At 50.5% G+C, this 19,845-nt stretch overlaps 1 pseudogene; it reads left to right on the forward strand.

The window, feature by feature from the left end:
- The first annotated feature begins 4,723 nt into the window (after positions 1 to 4,723).
- On the forward strand, positions 4,724 to 11,983 carry LOC132782262 (zinc finger protein 436-like; annotated as a pseudogene).
- The last annotated feature ends 7,862 nt before the right edge of the window (positions 11,984 to 19,845 follow it).

The following is a 19,845-nucleotide window of genomic DNA, read 5'->3' on the forward strand; positions in this document are numbered from 1 at the left end:
CTCCTGTAAGGCTTTATAAAAGCATGCCATATAGCTATCCGGTCCTGGAGCTTTATTATTATGCAAATTTGTATTGCTTTTTTAAATTTCTTCTGTAGAAATCTCTTTATTTAGGGTGAGTCTCTGATCATCGGTTATCTTATCCAATTTCAATTTATTAAGATAAACCATTATTTTATCTTTATCAATTTGTTCCTTTGAATATAACACTTTATAAAATGTTAAGAATTCTTCCAATATGTCTTTATCCTTTGGGTTGTTGTTAGCTCTGAAAAACCTCAGCTGAAGGGGCCTGATCACCACTTTTTGGGACGGTAGGGACCGTCGTTAAAGATCGAATTATCTTCAACAATTTTGCCAGGCGTGAGCTAGCAGACGCTATCAAAGAAGCACAATATACTCGCTTTGCTTCAGTGATAGCATGCTCATAGGACTCCCTAAATGCCTCATAAGCTGATCTCGATGCTCCGTCACGGAGTTCTCACCACACGCCCTCTAGCCGTCTCTTTTCCCGCTTCATCAGTCGAAGTTCCTCGGTGAACCAAGGAGACTGATTTCGGCGGGGTTGGAGAGGGCATCTATTTATTTATTTACTTACTTTATTTGTATACCGCTCTTCTCAGTCCTTAGGCGACTCACAGCGGTTAATTTATTTTTATTTATTTATTTATTTAGTACACTTGTATACCGCTAATATCTCAGCCTAAAACGACGACTCATTGCGGTTTACAACATTTAAAAACAACAATAATTCCGATTAAAAATATAAAACACATACATATACAATACACAGTATTGGGCCACCAATACAGACCAATGCATCTCTTAATTAAAATCATAATCCAATTTCGTTGTCTATGATTGCCAGTCCTTGATCAAAAACTTCATCGCATCGGATTAGCCGAATGCTTGCTCAAACATCCATGTTTTCAGCTTTTTCCGAAATGCCATCAGCGAGGTGGCTGATCTTATCAACAAGAACAGCAAAAATTCAATGTTACCATAACATGGTATAAAAAACAGTTAACATCATAATATATTATAGAAAAGTATACAATTAACAACGATCTCGTCGAGTGCATTAAATAGCCTGATGTTCCATGTGTGTGCATCAGCGTGGACGTTGAAATCCCCCAAGACGATAAGTCTGTGAAACCTCAAGGACCACTCCGACACAGTCTCCAGCAGCTGGGATAGGCTGTCTGCTGGTGCGCTAGGCGCACGGTACACCAGCAGAAAGGCTATGCTCTCACAGGAATCCCACACCAGGCCAACACTTTCGATGCCAGAGATGCTCAGCACAGGGACTGCCCTAAGGAGAGCATAGCCACCCCACCCCACTCCCGCCTCCCAGTCCGCATCTGGTGAGTGATTGCATAACCTGGAGATGTTATTTCCTGGAGTAGGATCTCATCCCCCTCTTGGATCCACGTTTCTGTGATACACACTAGGTCAGCTCCCTGATCATTAAGAAAGTCCCTGATAGTAGCAGTTTTGTTCCTTATGGACCTAGCATTCACTAACACCAGAGTGGGAGGGGAGGAAACTGGTTGCCTGTCACAGATGTGCCTGGGGATAGGCCGCAGGTCAGAGGGGGGCCGAGTCTCCCACCAACTCAACCTCCCTCTAGTGTTTGGCCTGCGCCTACCATCATACCTCCCCCTCCCAGAGATCGTAGGAATCCCCATGCACAGACCTACTTCTCTTGGAGGCTCTGCAGCACAGATTAGGTGCCCAGTGTTCGACTGGCCATCTGAAAAGGAGATGGGGCATGGCCAATTAACAAGAGGTCATAAGTGGGGCCCTCAGAGTGGTGAGGAGCAGGTGTAAAGGCCAGAGCACCCGGCCAGCATTGTGGGTGGGGGGATAATCTAAAGGATGTCGGAGCCAGATTCCCTTGAGAGTGCTGGAATGGGTTCTTAATTCCCGTAGACCGGGAAGACACTCTCTCTTTTATGCCCACAATTCTTATCTTTGAGTCCCAGGCTCTGGTATCTTGGGGGTGTACTCTGTCCTCCATATTTACAGATCTGGAGCCACCTGGGGGAGCGTGGGCCAGTTTGTGGGAGGAGGCAGTGGATGTAGATCTTGTCCGGTTGCCAAATCCCACTCCCCAGAAGATTCTAGTTTTAAATTTCTTTGATGACAGCCACGACTCTGGGACCTTCGATTCAGAGGTCTTCCAGTTCCTATCGCTGTACATCTGTCCATGTCTGGGGCTTCGGCCCTCCAGAGGCCACCGTCAGTCTGTCCTGACCTGCAGCCAATCCAGCACTCTACAAAGCGCCAGAAGCTCCCTCCGCCAGCGAAATAGTTTGCTCTGGCCTCTCATCAGAGATCCGGTGCATATCATGGCAGTGTTTTCATCTCTGGTCAAGATAAACCACACGTCTACGCCGGAACCAGGCAGTGCTTCTTGTAGGTAAGAGCACGGTCCAGAGTGACCCCCAGGTATTTGGGTGCGCTGCAGTGATCCAGTGGGATTCCTTCCTTCCCAGGTAATAATCCTCAGAGCTCGGGGTGCTTGTCTGTTCTTAAGATGAAAAGCAGAGGGATTAGGGATCAGCTGGTTTTCCCTGTAAGAGGCAGTAAGAGCACCTAGAGCTTCGGAGAGCTTCTGTTCAACCATGTCAGAGCACCCTTCTTGAGCGGTGATGGCATGATCATCAGCATAGATGAAGCTCTCCGTCCCTTCTGTCCATGGCTGGTCATTTGTGTAAATGTTGAACATGGATGGAGCAAGGACGCACCCCTGAGGCAGGCCATTCTTCATTTTTTGCCATCTGCTTCTCTGGCCCTGGAACTCAACAAAAAAGCTCCTGTTTTGCAGCCATTTCCTATGAGGCAAGTGAGGTGGTTTGTGATATTCAGGGGCGGCTCAACCCATTACGCAAAGTAAGCCTTTGCAGTATAGTTGATTGTGCCCAGGGGCGCTCTTGAAGCGCTCTTGGGGGGAAATAGACCTTGACATATGCAAGTTGTAGTTATTGGGATGTATAGTCCACCTACAATCAAAGAGCATTCTGAACTCCACCAATGATGGGATTGAACCAAATATGGCACACAGAACTCCCACGACGAACAGAAAATATATATAACTGGTTGGGGAACCAATTCAATACCAGTCAATGGTCCCTGGGACCCTTCCTCGGTCTCTATGGGGTGTGTTGGCGGGACCTCCAGGGACATTGAACTCAGGGGAGCGCAGACCCCCCCCCCCCCACAGCATGGTATACATACAACGGGATCCTAAAAGACTGAGCTTAAGTGAAATCATAAAGTCAAAGGCAGCTTTGTGAATTTTTCAGAAATATATATTTGAAGCCATGTTTCTCTTGATGTAATAATGGTCTGCCTGGTTTCTTTCCGGCAACTGGTTTGCCTGACCTGCTGGAAACTGACCCTTTGGGAGACAGGGTGGGGGAGGGGGGGTACCAATCAGGGTTTATTATCATGGAACTCTTGCCTCCAAATCCGCTCCAAATCAGGGCCACTCGGCCTGAGAGCAGGTTTTTCCTTTTTTCAAAAAAGAGGGTGGCTGGTCCTCTGCCGGGAGGGCTTTGCATGCCATTTCCCTGCTTCTTGGCCGAATGGCGTTGGACTGGATTTGTACACCGCCACCCTGTCTCCCCAAAGGGACTGGGGGGGGGGGGGGTCCAGCAGGGGTAGGTCTGGCCCCCCTCCCTCCCTCTCTCCAGGTGTTTGGGGCTTCACCCCCCCCCCCACACACACACACACACCCTCATAGCCCGGAGGAGTTGCGGGAGCCCAAGTCCCGAACACCCGCAGGAGCTGGCCCAGGCGGGGGAGGGGGAGGGGGAGGGGGGCGGGCAAGCTGGCCCAGGCCGGGGGGGCGGGCGCTCTGGCCTTGGGCTTCGGCTGGATTGGTCTCTCACTCCGGACAGGTGCATTGGCCCGAGTGGCACTTCAGCCAGAGGTGGAGAGAGAAGGCCAGCTTTGGGTAGGATTTGGGTGGGGGGCGGGGGGGGGGTTGGTTTGGATTTGGTTTTTTTGACATTATGCACGCTTCCTTCCTTCCTTCCTTCCTTCCTTCCTTCCTTCCTTCCTTCGGAAGAGAGCCCGGCTTTCCCTCCCTCCACGCCTCCCCCTCCCCTCCCCTCCCCCTCCCCCGCGGGGGTTCGGCTCCAAACGGGGGGGGGGGGGCGTTGTTCGAAGCCCCTCCGGCCACTCGGAGGGAAAAGGCACGAGAACCATCTCAGCCGGGCTCGCGAGGACAACCCCCCGCCCGGGAGGGAGGGGAGCGAGGGAGGGGGGCGGGCTGTGGCGGCCGCGCGACCCTCCTCCCTGGAGCCCCCCCTCCCCTCTAAGGCAACCGGGCCCCCTGGCCCCCTCCCCCATTGCCAGGCGGACTTGGCCCCAGGCCCGCCTTTAATCCCGCCTTTCTTCCCGCCTTCCTTCCCTCCTTGGCAGCCGGGTGAGGAGGGGGCGGGCTTCCCCCCTGTCCTCCCCTCCCCTCCCCCGGGCTCCTCCTCCTCCCCTCCCCCCGCATTCCTCCCCCCTCCTTCCCTCCCTCCCTCCCCCCGGAGCGCCGCCCTTTCCCCTCCAGGGCAGGAAGGATGGGAGCCCCCCCCCCCCCCCCGCGGACACCGCCCCCTCCTCTCTCGCCGGCTCCGCGGACAAAGGAAGGAAGGGAGGCGCGGCCTTGCGGGCTCCCTGCGCTCTCTCTCCGGCGAATCTCTGGAAGGGCAGGACGGGGGATGTGGGGGGTCTCCCAGGTGAGGCTTCGGGGGGGGGGGTCTGCGGCGGCGCCCATTGCCCCCCCTCCTTCCCGCTCCGGGTGGAAGCGCGTTCCTCGGCGGGGGCCCTCTTCGCCGCGGGTGCGGGGCTCTCCGAATTGCGGGGGGGGGGGGGTCGGAGGGGGCCGGGGCACATCTCGGAAATCCTTTGGGGTCGTGGTCCCGCCCCCGGGGGCCTTGCTCCTGCTGCAGAAAGAGCCAGAAAGTAGAAAACCCCCCCCGTCCATCCCCCTCCCTAGCCCCCCGGGGCCACACCGCCAGGGCTTCTGTTCTGCCTGCGCCCCCCCCCCTTCCTGGTCCCCCGCCCGCTGCAGGCTCCTGGGGGGAGGGTCCTGGCCCCTCTGAGACTGGCACACAGCCGCCCGCCCGGGAGAGGGAGGGAGGGAGGGAGAGCCACCGGAAAGGAGGGGGGAGGGGGCTACCCGAGAGAGAGCGGCCCTCCTCGTGGCGGCCAGGCGTCCCCGGGGGGGGGGGAGCAGGGGTCCGTCCCTCCCTCCGTCCGTCCGGGTTAGCCAGCCGATCAGCCCGGTGGGAGGCGCGACTCCCGGTGACCTTCTGGCCCAGCCCAGGCCAGAGCTCCCCTGTCGGCCGTGGCCACCCCCAGGGTCTCCTTCAAGGTCAAGCCAGTCCCTTTAGGGACCCCCCCCCCCACCTGGTATCCTTGGCCAGCCCCTCTTCCTTTGTCCTTCCACTTCCCCGGCATCCTTCCCAGGGTTGGCTCAACCCATTACGCCAAGTAAGCCTTTGCAGTAGAGTTGACCTTGCCCGGGGGGGGGGGGGGGCGCTCTTGAGGTGCTCTTGGGGGAAAACAGACCTTGACATTTGGAAGTTGTAGTTCCTGGGATGTATAGTTCACCTACAATCCAAGAGCATTCTGAACTCCACCAATGATGGAACTGAACCAAGTATGGCACACAGAACTCCCACCACGAACAGAAAATATATATAGATCAGTGATTGCTTGTGGGGGGGCGCCAAAATGCTGTTTGCTTACTATTGAAAATGACCTATGGCCCCCTCTGACCCTCCCCTCCTCTCCTCCTCTCCTCCCTCTCTTCCCTTGAGGTGGCCTTCCACGGCCTTCCTCTTCCCGGCCTCTCCTCCTTCCCTCCAGTGAGCAGTGGGCCTCATTTCCTGGGGTGGGGGGGGGGGGTGGACACGGGATGCATCTTCTGGCGGTCCAAGGCACGCGCAGACTTTTCCTCCAAAAGCATCGCTCTTTTATTATTATTATTCATAAGTATTATTATTATTATTGCAATATTATTATTATTATTATATGGAAACCGGGTCAGGGTGGCAATGCGCGTGGTGCGGGGCAGAGGGAGAGGGGCCTGGCCCTATGGGGAGGAAGGAGAGAAGGCGCTGAATCCCCCCCCCCCCTTGAACCCCCCCTCCCGGTCACCCTGCCTGCCTGGGAACGCGCAGAGAGGGCCAGCCCCCCCCTCCCGCAGAGCCTCCCCCCCCCCCTTGCTCTTAAGGAATGCCAAGCCAGGAAAGGGAAGCGCACCACCGCATCCTCAGTCTGCTCAGAGACGAGGAGCCTGCCGGGACGCTCCACCGAGGCCTGCCTGGGGGGGGGGGGTTGACTCCGGCCCCTCCTGCTGCTGCTGCTGACGACACTGGGCAGACTTCCTGGCTGAGGGTCCTCTGGGAAGTGTGTCATGCGTTAGCATGAGTAGCATGCAGATGGACTCTAGCCCAGTTAACTGTGTGTGATGAATAGGCTCATAAAAGAAAAACACACGAGACTTCGGCTTAAAGTAGAAAAGAAAAATATTGTAGTATTGGCAGCATACAAAACAAAGTAGCAGGATTGCTGTTTCCACAAAAGTAACATGAAACCATATCTTCTGAGAGATATCACTACTCAGCTGAGATAAGCAGGAATCCTTGTCCTCTTCTCATGGCTGTGTCTTCGCAGGACAGCTGCAGCATCGTCCCCGGCACAGAGGCATAGATGCACAATGGCATAAACGCACAATGGCAAAGAAGCTAAACACACAGCAGCTCTCTTTATACACATGAAAATAACACTCTCAATTAGCTCTTCAATTAACTGAAACAGCTGTAGCACAAACAGCCTTGAACCTTACAGCGACTTAAAGTTATAGCACAAACAACATTGATCCTTACAACAACTTAGATCAAGTACCTTGCAACCTCTTAGTAGCAACAAAGTGGCTTCAGGCGTTGCCAGAGTCGGCCAGGCTTGGCTTCCGGGGGGGGGGGGGGGGCTTCATGGTGTCCCTGGGGCAGCTCGCCTGGGGCAGCTCGGGTGGGGGGTCTCCATGGCAGACACGGGCCCCTCCCGGTTGTGCCTGGACCTGCGCACTCAGCAACCGCAAGCACGCCTCACCCAACACTCCCTGACCTCCTGGAAGGGATTATGGGGACTGCATTCTCCTAAGGCTATCACACAAAAATTAGGATTTAGAGTAGGCCTGGGCAGCCTTCGGCCCTCCCTCCCTCCCTCCCTCTCTCTCTCCAGGTGTTTTGGACTTCAACTCCCACAATTCCCAACAGCCAGTAGAGTTGAAGTCCAACACACCTGAAGGGAGGGAGGGAGCACCAAACTTTGCCCAGGGCTGATTCAGAGTCAGCGCCCGCTCTCCGTCCTGCGTCTTCCGCCTTCTGTAGATCTCGCAGGGCTTTGGCCCTTCTACACCAGAGAGTCCCTGCACCTCTCTAAACTACACATCCCAGGATTCTGCAGGAGGGCTTGAAGTGGGGCCAAGGGGGACAAGGCAAGCCTTGGCTGATCTTGAATTCAGACCTTGCGCAATTGACCTTGGAACGGACTCAGACCATGAACTTGGACGGCGTGTTTTCTACATTTTTAATTTTTTAAAATACTTTTTAACTCTGTTTAATATTTTGCAGTTTTTGAAATGTGGGGTGATTGTTGTTGAGGCGCAACGTTGTGCCCTTGTGAGCCGCCTTGAGCCCCCCCCCCTCGCAGCAGAGAAGGGCGGGGTGCCCCTAGGGCAAAGAGATCTTGGTAACTGAGCAGGGTCTCTGGGGAGCGGAGTGGGGGGGCAGGACCCCCTTCTCTTTCTCCTCCCCCAGACCCCACCCTCCCGCCCTTCTCCCTCCCTCCCCTCCCCGCCACCCATCAATTCAAGGGGTTGGGGTGGGGTGGGTGGGGGTGCCCACGCCATGTAATGCTGGGGGAGTTCTTGTCAGGATTATGGGAAGTATGTATGTTTGTTTTTCGATGTGTTCCCAATATGTATAATCATGTTTTTCATATGTATTCAAAATGGGTTCAGTCATGTTCAGCTGTGTGCTAGAATTGTAGTCACTAGAGGCACAGAGAGTCAAGACCTTGGCAAAAGTTAGATAAGACATTTTCCTTTGCTGGGAAAGAAAAGGGAGGATTCAGCCAAGGTTGATAAGGAGGTGAAATTGGAAAATGTGTGTGTGCTGTGTGCTTTGTAGTTTTGTCTTCAAGATGTAGCCTGCTTGGAAATGGACGCATAGAGACGTGCTCAGTAAAGACTTTGTTATTCTGAAACTGGAAGAACACAGTTGGTCCTAATTTGCGTCTGTGTGATCCGTAACCTCAATTCCGCTGTGCAAAGACCCCCGGGGGGGGGGGGGGGTCTCACTCTGGTAGTTCTGCCAGCCAACCTGCCTGCCTGCCACCTGCTCCTTTGGCCACATTTATTTATTTCAAGCATTTATACCCCGTCCTTTGCGACCTCCGAGGAGGGACTCGGAACACATTTGGGTTTGACGCAAAGCAATTGGCGTGACTCTTTTTCTACTGGAAAGAGCCCCCCCCTCCCTCCCTCCCCCTCCCTCCTATTTCCCTGCCCTTTTGTGTTCCTCCTTTCCACCTTTCCGTACTCTTTTCCTTTCTAACTTATTCCTTTCCCTCGAGCCCCCAATTGTGAGCCAGGGCTAATTGTGTTCCCACATGTGTTCAAGGAAATTGGGTCTGGGTCTGCTCGTCCTTGTTTACGCAGAGAGGTGTCCCACCAATCACGAACGAAGTAATCATGAAGTGAGCATTTAGCACACGCTGGTGATTCACTAAAACACACTCTCCAGGACGCACAATTGCCTCGCTCCTGATCCTTTCACCACATTTGGGGTTGGCCCCATGAAGTCAGTGTGACCCTCTGACATAGGAATGAGTTCCCTTCCTCCCTCCCTCCCTCCCACCCTCCCTCCCTCCCTCCCTCTGTTCCTTTCTTTCTTCTGTCGCCCTTTCCTCATTCTCTTCTTCCCTCTTGTCATTCTTTTATTCCTTCCTTTATTCTGTCCGCACTACATACTTTCCTTCCACTCAGGGCCGGCCATAGGTCATTTTCAGGGGTAAGCAAACAGCATCCCCCCCCCCAAAAAAAACCCAATCAATGAAAAATTATATATGGGGCAATGGGCAAATTTTGGCCCTCCAGGTATTTTGGACTGTTTGGAATTGTGGGAGTTGAAGTCCAAAACACACGTAGGGCCAAAGTTGGCCTGTGCCATATATATATTCACCTTCCTTCCTTCCTTCCTTCCTTCTCACCCTTTTCCCTGCCCTCTTCCTATTCTGTGTGTGTGTGTGTGTGTGTGTGTGTGTATGCATAATGAGTACCTTAAAACAAAAGAACCAATGAGCGAAATCACACCAAATTTGGCAACAAAATGTCTCACTACACAAGGAGTGACCATCCATCAAAAAATTATGATTTTGTCATTTGGGAGTTGTAGTTGTTGGGATTTATAGTTCACCTAGAATCAAAGAGCATTCTGAACTCCACCAATGATGGAATTGAACCAAACCTAATTTGCCCACACAGAACTCCCATGGCCAACAGAAAATACTGGAAAGGTTTGGAGGCATTGACCTTGAGTTTGGGAGTTGTAGTTCACCTATATCCAGAGAGCACTGTGGACTCAAACAATGATGGATGTAGACCAAATTTGGCATGAATATTCAATATGCCCAAATATAAACACAGATGGAGTTTGGGGGAAATAGACCTTGACATTTGGGAGTTGTAGTTACTGGGATTTATCGTTCACCTACAATCAAGGAGTGTTCTGAACCTCACCAATGATGGAATTGGGCCAAACATCCCACACAAAACCCCATGACCAACAGGAAATACTGTGTTTCCTGGTGGTCCTTGGGGACCATTCTGACACCCCCCTGGGTGACCCCCCCCCCTTGGTGTATTGACTTCCCAGGTTGAGAAATGCTGCCTTACGGCCATCCAGCCCAGCTCCCTTCACCAGGCAACAAAACAAAGCCCTCCTGACAAAGGGCCATCCAGCCATTCACACACACATATGTATATGATAGATGCAGTATCAAAGATTTCTAAGGGACCCTTAAAGAAGGACAATTATATGTTACATGTTCCCGAGTGGGCAAACCAGACACTCTCCACAGCAACACTGGCAAAGAAACAGCAAGAAGTGCTGTTGACCCTCAAGCAGAAAGACATGACATATATTAGAAACCAACACTTTCTCATTACTTCATTTCCAGATCACCAGACTGGGCCTCAGCAACGCCTGGCAGGGGACAGCTAGTGTGTGTGTGTGTGTGTGTATTTATATATAGAGAGGGCATTTACGGAGGCGCCTCAAGAGTGCCCCTGGCCAAATGCACTATACCGCCAATGCTTACTTTGCGTAGTGGTTGAGCCGCCCCTGCTCCCACCCCTCTCTCTGCCTTCCCCTCCCTCATTCCTCCCTTGCTTCTTCTCTTCTTTCTTTGTCCTGCGTTTGTTGAATCGCCTTTGAACCAGAACCAGCTTCTGTCTCCATTACGTTCACTCAGAGAATCCGAATCTGTTCCTTGTTTATGAATCTGTGACTGCTTTTCTTGATTTCAGGGCTCATTTTGTTGATCTCCGTGTACCCTTGTGACCGTTCATGCCTGTATTTCTTGTTATTTCCATTTTCAACACGATCCATGAGGTTTGGGGCTTCATGCTTGACCTTTTGCTTCTTGTTTCTTGACCAGGGACATGAGGGTTGGCGCCACCCCAGCCATGATGGGAAACAAAGCTTCTAGTGGACACTGAGAAATTTGGGAACCAAAGTGCAGCAAGGAAGCCAGTCCTATAGGAAGAAGAAGTCACCTCGAGGTGCCGATCTGGCTGAATTCTTAGATCCACTTTAGATCAAAAGGGAAAATCAAGAGTCAAGTGTCCGATTTGTAATCATCTGTACATAACACTGCCAACATGGAGAAGAATGCATATAAATGTACTGAATGTGGAAAGAACTTTAGTCAGCATGGATATCTGAAGACGCACCAAAGGACTCACACTGGAGAGAAACCCTATACATGCCAGGAGTGTGGAAAGAGCTTCACTCAGAGTGCACATCTACGTTCACATCAAAGGACTCACACTGGGGAGAAACCCTATAAATGCTTGGAGTGTGGAAAGAGCTTTGCTCAGAGTTCACACTACGTATGCACCATAGAATTCACACTGGAGAGAAACCCTATAAATGCCTGGATTGTGGACAGAGCTTCAGTGACAGTGGACATCTACGTTCACATCAAAGGACACACAGTGGGGAGAAACCTTATACATGCCTTGATTGTGGACAAAGCTTCTCTCAAAGTTCTAGTCTACGTTCACACCAAAGAACTCACACTGGGGAAAAACCCTATACATGCCGGAAGTGTGGAAAGAGCTTCACTCATTATATAGGTCTGCATTCACATCAAAGGACTCACACTGGGGAGAAACCCTATACATGCCTGGAGTGTGGACAAAGCTTCACTCAAAGTTCAGGACTACGTTCACATCAAAGGACTCACACTGGGGAGAAACCCTATAAATGCCTGGAGTGCGGAAAGAGCTTTAGTCATAAAGCAAATCTGTGTTCACATCAAAGGACTCACACTGGAGAGAAACCCTATACATGTGTGGAGTGTGGACAGAACTTCACTCAAAGTTCAGGTCTACTTTCACACCAAAAGACCCACACTGGGGAAAAACCCTATAAATGCCTGGAATGTGGAATGAGCTTCACTCACAATGCAGGTCTGTGTGCACATCAAAGGACTCACACTGGGAGAAACCATATAAATGCATGGAGTGTGGACAGAGCTTCACTCAGAGTGGAGGTCTATCTTCACATCAAGAACTCATACTGGGGAGAAACCCTATAAATGCATGGAGTGTGGACAGAGCTTTACTCAGTGGGGACACCTACATTCACATCAAAGGACACACACTGGGGAAAAACCCTATAAATGCCTTGAGTGTGGACAGAGCTTTACTCAGAGGGGACATCTACATTTACATCAAAGGACCCACACTGGGGAAAAACCCTATACATGCCTGGAGTGTGGTCAGAATTTCACTCGTAGTGGACATCTTCATTTACATCAAAGGACTCACACTGGAGAGAAACCTTATAAATGCCTGGAGTGTGGACAGAGCTTCACTCATAGTTCAGGGCTATGTTCACATCAAAGGACTCACACTGGGGAGAAACCATATACATGCCTGGAGTGTGGACAGAGCTTCACTCAGAGTGGAGGTCTACATTCACATCAAAGGATTCACACTGGGGAGAAACCCTATACATGTCTGGAGTGTGGACAAAGCTTCTCTCAAAGTTCTAGTCTACGTTCACATCAAAGGTCTCACACTGGGGAGAAACCCTATACATGCCTGGAGTGTGGGCAGAGCTTCACTCGGAGGGACCATCTGCTGCGACATGAAAGGACCCACACGGGGGAGAAACCTTACAAATGCTTGGAGTGTTGACAGAGGTTTCACTCAGAGGTCAAGTGTATGTTCACATCAAAGGACTCGAGCCCAAGGCCAAGGCAGCCATATTAAGTAATTTTAGCATTATTTTAATTTTATACGCGGCCTACTAGACGACCCCAAAATTTTATAAGGTTTTACATGCCTAGTACCCCGGAATATACGGTAGTTGTTATACTCCAGAAACTTTGTTTTTGTGGCTGGCTTAAGGTATGTTGAATTGGTTGAGACTGTATTAGTCATTGAAAAACGGTAACAAAATAGGCTGCAGTTTAATATACTTTTCACATGTTTTTTCAAAATGATAGAACCAATTAGGAAATGATATTGATAGCCCAGGAACAAAAATCATGTTTCTCCCCCGAGTCCCCCTCGTGGGAGAAGGCAGGGAGAGAAGCATGTGAAATAAACAAAATAAACAATGGAAGGAAGGATCATAGACTCCTTGAGTTGGAAGAGGCCTGGTGGGCCACCCAGTCCAACCTCATTCTGTCAAGAAGCAGGAGAATCACCTGACAGGTGGCTGCCCGGACTCTGTTTCAAAGCCTCCAAAGAAGGAAGGAGCCTCCCTCCACCACACTCCCTCCGGGGCAGAGGGGGGAGGGGGGAGAGAGAGGGAAAGGGAGAGGGGGGGGAGAGAGGGGTGGAGAGAGAGGGGGAGGGAGAGAGAGGGGGGAGAGAGGGAGAGAGAGGGGGGAGAGGGAGGGGGGAGAGAGGGAGAGAGAGGGGGAGAGAGAGGGGGGAGAGAGAGAGGGAGAGAGAGAGGGGAGAGAGAGGGAGAGAGGGGGAGAGAGGGGGGAGAGAGAGGGGGGAGAGAGGGGGGAGAGGGAGAGAGGGGAGAGAGGGAGGAGAGAGGGGGGAGAGAGAGGGGAGAGAGAGAGGGAGAGAGAGGGGAGAGGGAGAGAGAGGGGGGAGAGAGAGGGAGAGAGAGAGGGGAGAGAGGGGGGAGAGAGAGAGAGGGGAGAGGGAGAGGGGAGGGAGGGAGAGTGGGGAGAGAGAGGGAGAGAGAGAGTTCTGCTGCTGAATAGCTCTCTGTCATCGTTAGGAATTTCTTCCTCAGATGGACTCTCCCTTCTTTCCTGTAGTTTGAAGCCATTTTTCTTGTCCAAGGTCTGCTCCCCGTGATGACGTATCCCCCTCCCCTCTTGACCCCTCACCCCGTCTCCTCTCAGCCTTCTCTCTCTTCTGCAGGCCAAACATGCCCAGCTCTTTAGGAGTTATCCCACTCAAGGAAATTGACTGATGAAGATTCGGAAACCATAAAGATGGAGAAACGGACTCTCTGATTAAAGAGAAATCTTTGATCTTTCGAGAGACATTGGGACGTTTAAATCCCTTTTTATAACAATAGGTAGGGTCACAAGTCACGTGTAAGATTTAGGAGTTAGAATAGTGGTGTCCAAGACAGAAGTGTCTTTATAAAGGATGGTCTGATTCAGAGGTTCTCTACTTGCGGGTCCCCAGGTGACGTGGCTTACTGCTTGCCAACTGTGAGGATTTCTGGGCGTTGAAGGCCGAAACTCCTGAGGATTCACAGGTTGAGAACCGCTGGTCTAAGTGGAGTAGAGCAATAAGGTATATACAGCAACAGGTAGAGGCTGAGGTTCGTAGAATTAGACCCATGTCTGTCTGTTTGTCAAAGTAGTTTGTGTGTGTGTGTTTTTTTTTTGGTGTGTTTGTTTCTAATTTAGTTTTGTATTGTTTGGCAAACAATGTTTTAAGGTCAAGTTGTTGAAGGCTGTTTTGTCTGCTCTTGTTTTGTGTGGCTTTACAGAACTGGGCAACTGAAGCCAACTTGCCAATGGTTTCTCTCTCTCTCTTTCCTTCCTTCCTTCCTTCCTTCCTTCCTTCCTTCCTTCCTTCCTTTGGAGAAGGAGGATTCCACTTCGTGTACTTTACATTTCAATTCAAAAGCTTTTTCCACATCTTACAGAAAACACTCTCCTCTTTCCTCTCTCTTCTGTTTATGGCATTGCTTCCAGTATCCTCATTGAAGTCCTTGTTGAAATCTCAAGACCATCTCTTCTACTTCACTTCATTCGTCTAATTAATAAAAACCCTTCAATTTTCCCGTTCTAGCACTTGCCTCGTTTTGCGTGCAGCGCGCCTGTTCTCTGCCTCTCTCCCCCTTTCCTCCTCCTCCTCCTCCACGTTACTACAAAGTGTAAATCGTGTCTCCTTCTGCTCTTAGTTTGCTCCTTAATTACGTCTTGGGGAATAATCCGTCTGTGTCGTCCAGGATTATTCAGCGGGTTCTCCCTTCCCTCCTCTTTCCACATTTGCAGCGCAAGCGCCCTTGTCTTTCCCTGTGTCTTGTTTCTTGGTTGCAATGGACTCCAAAGGGAAGGAAATAAATAAAACAAAAATAAAACAAAGAGGAGAGTTGAATTTTATTTATGTATTTTATTATTTGGGGCACTTCCTTATCGCCTTCCTTTCTCCAAGGACTCAAGCCGATTTACAATCACAGTTAAAGCATAACAATATAAAATAACCCATTAATATAATCCCAAATTGGTCCATACTTTACTTACTTCTTACTTAGGCAATCCCTCGTTGGACGAGCAAGATGGTCTTCCATTATGGGTTTCCTTGTGGGTCCGCATGTGGCTGTGGAGCCCTGTTCTTGCTCTGCATCTTCTTCTGCAGTGAGGAGGGCATTGGTTTCCAGGTGGAAGGCGGTCCCGGTTGGGGTTGGCTTGACGCGCCTTCCTCCTGGCACGTTTCTCTCTTTCACCCTCCACTCGTGCCTCCTCAAATTCTGCAGCACTGCTGGTCACAGCTGACCTCCAGCTGGAGCGCTCAAGGGCCAGGGCTTCCCAGTTCTCAGTGTCTATGCCAGAGTTTTTAAGGTTGGCTTTGAGCCCATCTTTCAATCTCTTTTCCTGTCCACCAACGTTCCGTTTTCCGTTCTTGAGTTCGGAGTAGAGCAACTGCTTTGGGAGACGGTGGTCAGGCATCCGAACAACGTGGTCGGTCCAGCAGAGTTGATGTTGGAGGACCATCGCTTCAATGCTGGTGGTCTTGGCTTCTTCCAGCACGCTGACATTTGTCTGCTTGTCTTCCCAAGAGATTTGCAGGATTTTCTGGAGGCAGCGCTGATGGAATCGTTCCAGGAGTTGCATGTGACGTCTGTAGACAGTCCACGTCTCACAGGCATAGAGCAAGGTTGGGAGGACAATAGCTTTATATATATTGGTCCATATCGGACGTAAACTCATCAAAAGCACACAGTCTAAAATTGCCCAGCGTTTGTAGCTGATCGGAAGAGCTGCCATGGTGGCGAGTGCCGTTCATCTCTTGTCTAATGGCGTGGGATTTTTGGAGGGGCTCTGTCCTTGCACACCCCCCACCACGAGGGAAATCTGCGGGTCCTGCGGCTTCTCAGCTTCCATTCATTTAGGACTTTGCGCATCTGCCTCGGCTATTCATTGTGCCAGGCTGATCTTCCTGACCTGGGAAGGCACTGATTGGTAGTCAGTCAGGAGGAAAGAGAAATGCCACCTGGTCATCACGCTGCCTGAGTCAGCATTCCTGGTTCAATCTGCTATGCAGGGCCAGCCTGGTTAGGATTGGGATGGGGGACCACCAATGACTTCCAGGTGCCTTAGGCTCTTTTGCACAGGAAGGCAATAATAATAATAATAATCATCATCATCATCATCTTTATTTATACCCCGCCACCATCTCCCCAATGGAGTCTCAGAGCGGCTTACATGAGGCCAAGCCCAAAGGACAATTACAATAAAGAAAAACGAAAACACAAACCAAAAACGCAAACAATAAACAATAACATCATATATTGTCGAAGGCTTTCATGGCTGGAATCACTGGGTTGTTGTAGGTTTTTTCGGGCTATATGCCCATGTTCTAGAGGCATTCTCTCCTGACATTTCACCTGCATCTATCGCAAGCATCCTCAGAGGTAGTGAGGTCTGTTGGAACTAGGAAAAAGGGTTTATATATCTGTGGAATGACCAGGGTGGGACAAAGGACTCTTGTCTGTTGGAGCTAGGTGGGAATGTTTCAGCTGACCACCTTGATTAGCATTGGATGGCCTGGCATTGCCTGGGGCAATCTTTTGTTGAGAGGTGATTAGATGTGCGTGATTGTTTTCCCTCTGTTGTTTTGCTGTTGTAATTTTAGAGTTTTTTTAAAATATTGGTAGCCAGATTTTGTTCATTTTCATGGTTTCCTCCTTTCTGTTGAAATTGTCCACATGCTTGCCTGTTTTCAATGGCTTCTCTGTGTAGCCTGACATGGTGGTTGTGGGAGTGATCCAGCATTTCTGTGTTCTCTAATCATATGCTGTGCCCAGGTTGGTTCCTCGGGTGCTCTGCTCTGGCTGACTTCTCTGGTTGAGTCAGTCTGCAGTGCCTTCCGTGTCCCTTGATTCGTGCCTGGGCCATTCTGCTGCTGCTGCTGCTGCGTTTGGGGGTCCCTCTGGAGACTTCTTGTCCACAGCTCTGAGGATGCTTGCCATAGATGCAGGCGAAACGTCAGGAGAGAATGCCTCTAGAGCATGGCCATATAGCCCCAAAAGACCTATAACAACCTAATAACATCATACTTACATAAAACATATGAATACACAACAATATAGACATTACAATATACACAAACACAGTAATCATGGGTGGGCTACATGTAATGATTAAAAGACTAATTAAAAACTCAGGCAAGATAAAAGAGAGAAGCAAGTAATTTACAGAAGGGGGGCCCATTTTAGCGGGCGTTGTGGAATCAAGCTTTCCCATGGGGGGGGGGGGGGGATGACACGCATACTCCAATGACAGAACTTTGAGGCAGAGCAATCATGTGGGATTATATACCTACTCATCAAAGGCGCGGCAAAAGAGCCAGGTTTTGAGGTTCTTTTAAAAAAAAATCAGGGGAAGGGGTTTTCCTAATTTCTCCAGGCAGTGAGTTCCAGAGTTGGGGAGCCACAGGGGAAAAGGCTCTCTCCCTTGTACTCACTAGGCGAGCTTGAGAGACTGGCGGGGGCGAGAGAAGGGCCTCCCCGGAGGATTGGAGGGCCCGAGGTGGTTCATGGAGGGAGATATGGTCACGAAGGTAGGTGGGTCCCAAACCGTTTAGGGCTTTCTAGGTGATAACCTGCACCTTGAATTGGGACCGGAAAATAAGCGGCAGCCAGTGGAGCTCCTTGAACAGGGGGGTTGACCGCTTCCTGTAAGTCGCCCCAGTTATTAATCTGGCTGCCGAACGTTGGACAAGTTGTAGTTTCCGGGCCGTCCTCAAAGGTAGCCCCACGTAGAGATCATTACAGTAATCCAGTCTGGAGCTAACTAAGGCATGGCCCACTATGCGAGGTAAGGTCGCAGTTGGCGCACAAATTTCAATTGCCGACACCTGAGCATCAAGCGTCAGCGCTGAGTCCAGGAGGACCCCCAAACTGCGGACCTGTGAGTTCAGGGGGAGTGCAACCCCGTCCAGCACAGGGTGCCACCCAATACCCTGGTCAGCCAAACGACTGACCTGGAGGACCTCTGCCTTGTCAGGATTGATCCTCAGCTTGTTCTTCCTCATCCAGGTCGCCACAGTAGCCAGGCACTGGTCCAGTATCCGAGGGGCTTCCTTGGAGTCTGGTGGAAAGGAGTAGTGGAGTTGGGTGTCATCTGCGTAGAGGTGGCACCATACTCCAAACTCCGGATGACCTCTCCCAGTGGTTGCATGTAGATGTTAAATAGCATGGGGGACAGAATAGAACCTTGCAGGACCCCACAGGTCAAGGGCCAGGGATCCAAGCAGGAGTCCCCCAGCTTCACCAACTGGACACGACCCTCCAGGAAGGACCAGAGCCACAGAAGAATCGTGCCCCCGAGTCCCATCCCAGCAAGTCTTCCCAGCAGGATACCATGGTCGATGGTATCGGAAGCCGCTGAGATGTCCAAGGAAGGCAAAACACCCTTTGGAGTCCCTGCCCAGGAAAACCTCCTCCCGGACAGACCTAAGTCCCCTCACGCACCAGGTCAGGCCTGGTCTGGTCAGTTAAGCAGAGGGACAGCCCTGCTGGGCCTTGGGTGTTTTAATTGATGTTTTTAGTAATTAATGTTCTAATTTTTGGTTTTAATTGTAATTGTTTATTTGATAAATGTGTGTAGGGTATCAAATTGCTGCCTGTTGTAAGGCCGCCTTGAGCCCCCTTCAGGGATAATAATAATAATAATAATAATAATAATAATAATAATAATAATAATAACAACAATACTTGATTTAAACCCCGCCACCACCATCTCCCCAGGGGAATCGGGGCGGCTTATATGAGGCCAAGCCCAGCAGTACAACAATGCAAATGCACAACACAAGAGTACAACAATAAAACATAAAAAATAGAATGCAAGAAACAGAAATAAACACATCAGGCCATATAAAATCACAATATTTGAACACAGAGAATTAATCATAACCAGTGGACAGGGCTGGTTGCAGGACTAAACGTTTAAAAACACGGGGTGAGAGAGCAATATAATGTATCTAGAAAGGGGGGGGGGGTGTCCAAGGAATGAAGTAGGGCTCATGTGTTCAGAATACACAGGTACAAAACGTATCGGTCCCGTTTCAGATATGTTTGAAATAATTCTCTGTGCCATCAGGCCAGGACATCTCTCTTACAACAAGAACGGCAAGCAACTGTGTGCAAGTATGTGGTTTAAGCAGACTATGTGGTCTGTAGCCCCTCCCACAACTTCTCAGGAACCATAGAGTAAAGGAAGTTGCATACCAGAACTTACACACAAAACAATAAGCAACAGGATCATAAATAACCAAACTATAAGATAAGGCTCGAAGAAGGTTCTCATTTCCAACATGCTGTTAACTGCTCCCAAAGAGCGAGTCTTTTCCAGAAACCTTTAATCATAAGATTTCAGCTGTTCTCATTTCAGCAACCCTTCACAGATCATCCCAGAAGTCTGTGATGCTTTCCTTGAGGAGGAAGAGGTCAGGTTGACCCCTTCACAAATGGTGGCAATACTGAGAAGGGTCCTCCTCTGTGGGGAACTGCCTCCAGCAGCAGTCAAGTCAGGCCACACAAACTGTTATCTGTGACCAGCCGAGAACAAGGTGGTGGCCTTCCTCTTTGCTTCCATTCTCTCATTCTTTGCCTGGCTGTGGAGGGGCGAGAACGTTGTCTGGCAGGTTTTTTAAACAGAACTAGGAAACACAAAAGGAGGTCTCTTCCTCTAGCCATGTGTGGGTCCTTTGATGGGAAAGCAGAGCCCCACTTTCAGTGAAACTCTTTCCACATTCAATGCTTTTATGTGGCTTCCCCCCTGTGGGTGTCCTTTGAGGGGAACACAATTCTCCACTCCAACTGTAGCTCTTTC

Source organism: Anolis sagrei, chromosome 1, assembly GCF_037176765.1.
Source record: "Anolis sagrei isolate rAnoSag1 chromosome 1, rAnoSag1.mat, whole genome shotgun sequence".
In the NCBI taxonomy this organism is placed as follows: domain Eukaryota; kingdom Metazoa; phylum Chordata; class Lepidosauria; order Squamata; family Dactyloidae; genus Anolis; species Anolis sagrei.